Below are 6000 nucleotides of genomic sequence, written 5' to 3' on the forward strand. Positions count from 1 at the left end.
AATTGGTTTACAGCTTTCCCTTCTGGACAGGGCTAACCACCATTCTAACATTTTATATTTTTCTGCGGTGACAAAAAATAAATCTCAAAATTCAGGACTCACAAATCCTCATCTTTACATAATTTTGTGAGTGCTTCCAATTCATAAGGTGATGTTTCCTCCTCCTTATCAAGTTAGATATTTCTTATCTTAGAAAACACGTTTTTCTCTAACCATATGGGACAATTTACCAGGCTATGCAGCAGTTGAGGTTGAATTAGCATTTTTAATACACTTATTCTTGATGTCATGTTCAAGGGAATTCCACACCAAATTTTAATTTTCCTCTCCATTTTGTCCAATTATTGGTATAGATTATACTGTAAAAAATGATCTGCTGTTACAGTGGGGCAAAAAAGTATTTAGTCAGCCACCAATTGTGCACGTTCTCCCACTTACAAAGATGAGAGAGGCCTGTAATTTTCATCATAGGTATACCTCAACTATGAGAGACAGAATGAGAAATAAAATCCATAAAATCACACTGTCTGATTTTTAAAGAACTTATTTGCAAATTATGGTGGAAAATAAGTATTTGGTTAATAACAAAAGTTCATCTCAATACTTTGTTATATACCCTTTGTTGGCAATGACAGTCTTTACAAGGTTTTCACACATTGTTGCTGGTATTTTGGCCCATTCCTCCATGCAGATCTCCTCTAGAGCAGTGATGTTTTAGGGCTGTTGCTGGGCAACACGGACTTTCAACTTTCTCCAAAGGTTTTCTATGGGGTTGAGATCTGGAGACTGGCTAGTCCACTCTAGGACCTTGGAATGCTTCTTACGACGCCACTCCTCGTTGCCCGGGTGGTATGTTTAGGATCATTGCCATGCTGAAAGACCCAGACACATTTCTTCTTAAATGCCCTTGCTGATGGAAGAAGGTTTTCACTCCAAATCTCACGATACCTGGCCCCATTAATTTTTTCCTTTAGACGGATCAGTCATCATTGTCCCTTAGCAGAAAAACAGCCCCAAAGCATGATGTTTCCACCCCCATGCTTCACACTAGGTATGGTGTTCTATGGATGCAACTCAGCATTCTTTCTCCTCCAAAAAAGAACAAGTTGAATTTTGCTAAAAAGTTAAACTTTGGTTTCATCTGACCATATGACATTTTCCCAATACTCTTCTGGATCATCCAAATGCTCTCTAGCAAACTTAGGATCCCACAGTTGATTTCTTCACACCAAGCTGCTTGCCTACTGCAGATTTAGTCTTCCCAGCCTGGTGCAGGTCTACAATTATGTTTCTGGTGTCCTTCAACAGCTCTTTGGTCTTGGTCATAGTGGAGTTTGAAGTATGAATGATTGAGGTTGTGTACAGGTGTTTTTTATGCTGATTACAGGTTCAAACAGGTGCCATTAATACAGGTAACGAGTGGAGGACAGAGGAGACTCTTAAAGAAGAAGTTACAGGTCTGTGAGAGCCAGAAATCTTGCTTGTTTGTAGGTGACCAAATACTTACTGTATTTTCCACCATAGTTTGCAAATAAATTCTTTAAAAATCAGACAATGTGATTTAATGGATTTTTTTTCTCATTATGTCTCTCATAGTTGAAGCATACCTATGATGAAAATTACAGGCCTCTCTCATCCTTCTAAGTGGGAGAACTTGCACAATTGGTGGCTCACTAAATGCTTTTTTGCCCCACTGTAAGTGGATCCTAACCCCTTCAGGACATCGGGTTTTTTCATTTTTGCACTTTTGTTTTTTTCACCTCATCTTCTAAAAATCATAACGCTATAACATTTTTCACCTACAGACCCACGAGGGCTTATTTTTGGGCCATCATTTTTACTTTGTAATGACATCAATAATTTCACGTTTTTGGGGCTTCTGATTCTACGGAGAGCACTTTTTGGTAAAATTGACACCTTACCTTAAAGGGGTACTTCGGTGGAAACTTTTTGTTTTTTAAATCAACTGGTGCCAGAAAGTTAAACAGATTTGTAAATTACTTCTATTAAAAAAATCGTAATCCTTCCAGTACTTATTAGCGGCTGTATACTATAGAGGAAATTCTTTTCTTTTTGGATTTGTTTTCTGTCTGTCCTCGGTGTTCTCTGCTGACAACTCTGTCCATCTCAGGAACTGTCCAAAACAGGAGAAAATCCCCATAGCAAACATATGCTGCTCTGAACAGTTTCTAAAATGGACAGAGGTGTCTGCAGAGTGCACTGTGAACAGACAGAAAAGACTAAAATTAGCAGAATTGCGATGTCCCGATCAGATTACTGGATGACAAGAGGGTCCTCACCTGTCTCCTCGTCATCCGATCGGCGATCTACTGCTCTATGCATGGTATAGCCCCTTAAGGGGGCTAAAAAAAGTAAAAAGTGGTAAAAAAATTAGAGAATAAATGTGAATAAGTCTCCCCCTAATAAAACTTTTAATCACCCCCCCCCCATTTCCTATTTTTTAAATAAAAGAATGTAATAAAAAATAAATCATATGTGGTACCGCCGCGTATGTAAATGTCCGAAATATTAAAATATAAGGTTTGTTAAACCGCAGAGTCGATGGCGTACACGAAAAAAAATACCAAAATCCAAAATTGTGAATCTTTGATCACTTCATATACCATAAAAATATTAATATAAAGTGATCAAAAAGTCCCATCAAAACAAAAACCGATACCGATAAAAACTACAGACCATGGTGCAAAAAATAAGCCCTCATATAGCTCCAAAAGTGGAAAAATAAAAAACTTGGAGGGGTCAGAAGTAGTCAAATAAATAAAACCTACATAAATTGGGTATCTCTGTAACTGTATGGACCTACAGAATAAAGATAATGTGTCATTTTTACCGAAAAGTGCACTGCGTAGAAACGGAAGCCCTAAAAATTTGCAAAATGGCGTTTTTTCTTTTCATTTCACGCCACAAATAATAAAAAAAATGTTGCCGCAACTTATGTTATAAAACAAGTAATGTCATTACTAAGTACAATTGGTGATGCAAAAAACAAGCCCTTATATGGCTCTGTAGGTGCAAAATTGAACGCGTTATGCTTTTTAGAAGATGAGGAGGAAAAAACCAAAGCGCAAAAACAAAGATTGTTTTGAGTCCTTAAATGCGCACTGTCACCAAACTTTTTTTTTTTATATCGGTCCTAATTAATTTAGCCTGCGCTAGCTCCCTGCCTGTCAATGAGACAGGCGGGAGCGCGTGCTGAGAGCGCTTTGGCTCCCTGGCTTCACACGCCGGCCCCGCCTCCCGGCATCAGTCTGTTCCATGCTGGGAGTAGTAGTACTACTTAAAAAATTTCCAAAAATAGAAAAAAAAAATTTCCACCCCAAATGTTTCTGCTGCGAAGTACTGATTCCTGTGTCCGCAAGGAAAAACATTGCCATCTTTGGGACATCGCATTTCCGATTGGTCCTTGCGCCCGCCGGAGTTTTCAAATGTGCAAAATGGCCACACACTTTACGTTCCGCACATTTTATGCCCGTGTGAACCCTGGCCTAAGGGTTAAACCTTTTTTCCTGTCACTAAAATGAACAAATGTCACTGATAAGGAGAAACTGGAGAAGCCAGACAACAGATTTTACTAACACGTAGGCTTGGATATTCTCCAATAAAATGGCCACCAGTAAGTATACAATACTATTCTGACAATACTGAGTATGACCCACAAGTATTTATTAAAGAACTTGCAATTTTCAGTTCAAAAGATATGTAAAATTTTCAAGGTGGTAGAGATTAAAGGGATACTCCAGTGGAAAACTTTTTTTTTATCAACTGGTGCCAGAAAGTTAAACAGATTTGTAAATTATGAATTCGAGTAGAATACAGACATAGCGCACATCTACAATCTTGTATAATGATCTGATTGCTTCTCAGCATAATATCAAAAACTAACAGGTTGTTAGTATACATTTTTGATCAAAAAGTACAAGCCCACTCGCCACGTCAAGGCCACCTATTCAGAGTGGGTCCCTAACGTCCCTAGCATAAAATCTTAATCCTTCCAGTACTTATTAGCTGCTGAATGCTACAGAGAAAATTATTTTCTTTTTGGAACACAGAGCTCTCTGCTGACATCATGACCACAGTGCTCTCTGATGACATATCTGTCCATTTTAGGAACTGTCCAGAGTAGGAGAAAATCCCCATAGAAAACATATGCTGCTCTGGACAGTTTCTAAAATGGACATAGATGTCAGGAGAGAGCACTGTGCTCGTGATGTCAGCAGAGAGCACTGTATTCCAAAAAGAAAAGAATTTCCTCTGTAGTATTCAGCAGCTAATAAGTACTGGAAGGATTAAGATCTTTTAATAAAAGTAATTTACAAATCTGTAAAAAAAAAATCTGTAAAAAAAATCCGAGGATATGGTTGGTTATATGCCGAAACCCCAAAGGCCGGGAATAAAATAATATATAAAGAATATATAACCAATCCTTCTAGGAATTTACCCCAAAGGGTACACAATGAATTCCAAATTGATATAGAGATGCTTCAATTGAAATACATTTTATTAAACATATATAAAACAATTATATAAAATTATTCTAATCCTGGCACAGATACAGGGCGGGCACAGCGCTGGCGTCCCTCGTGGTGGATGGTAATGGGACGAGGGATGCCCGCGCTGTGCCCGCCCTGTAATATCATCAAAGGAGCAGTACGGAGGCCACTGGGGACGTTGTGCCAAACGCACCCCTGCACAAGCAAAAATCTGCACAAGTGACAGCCCTGTGCGAGCGCAGCCGGCGTGTGGTGAGCGGAGTTAACATCGAGCGTCAGGAGCGGGTGAGATACATTGTACCAGCAGTACTTAATACAGATCAGTCCAAAGCCTGTATTAGCCAAAAAGACTGAAACAAGTAACCATTCAGTGGATACACTATCTATTATATTATCTGTTCATATATTTACTGCAAAGACTTATTGTATCAGCTGCATCAGAGAAGGACACAATATCTTTTTCCAGACTGGTATTTCTAATATATTTTATGGTTGCCAGAATATAAAGTCTTCCTTTTTAGGCGATTAATACCACTAGGGCCCAGTGGAATATTCACCTTTAATATATCTGTGCCAGGATTAGAATAATTTTATATAATTATTTTATATATGTTTAATAAAATTTATTTCAATTGAAGCATCTCTATATCAATTTGGAATTCATTGTGTACCCTTTGGGGTACAATCCTAGAAGGATTGGTTATATATTCTTTATATATTAATTTACAAATCTGTTTAACTTTCTGGCAAAAAAAAAAAGTTTTCCACCGGAGTACCGCTTTAAATCACATTTATTACCACTTTATTTTTTTGCAATGTTATAGCCCCCATAGAGGACTATAACAATGCATACACTAATTTCCTACACTGATCACTGCCATGCAATAGCATGGCATTGATCAGTGTTATCGCTGCTCGACTGCTCCTGCCTGGATCTCAGGCACGGAACAGTTATTCGGCGATCGGACGTGCAGGAGGCAGGTAGGGACCCTCCTCGTGTCCGTACAGCTGATCGGGATGCCGCGGTTTCACAGCGGTGGCCCCGATCAGCCCGATTGAGCTGCCGGGAAGATTTCCCTTTTAATCGGTGATGTCTGGTATTAGCCATGGATCCCAGCTGGGACCGACCCTATATGACGCGGGGTCACCGCGTAACCCCGCGTTATATCGCGGAAGCTGCTGCAGGGTGTAAATATACGTCCTGTGTCGCTAAAGGGTTAATAAAACAAGGGCTTAGTAATACCGGAACAGCAGGAACACACTAAACATAACACACTGACTAACTGATATACCATACTATTAGAGATTAAGACCACTGTACACAGACCAGTATACCCCCATACAGTGCCCAAATAGTGGTAGATACAAACACTACACAGGATCTGTATACCTTATAAGTGATAACGGTTGACTACAGTGACAGGTGGTGAATCGTCCTTTTTCCATTTCTTTTCCAAGCCAGCAAAAACTTATCTCTTCCGAAATCTGC

This window comes from Hyla sarda, chromosome 4, assembly GCF_029499605.1.
Source record: "Hyla sarda isolate aHylSar1 chromosome 4, aHylSar1.hap1, whole genome shotgun sequence".
In the NCBI taxonomy this organism is placed as follows: domain Eukaryota; kingdom Metazoa; phylum Chordata; class Amphibia; order Anura; family Hylidae; genus Hyla; species Hyla sarda.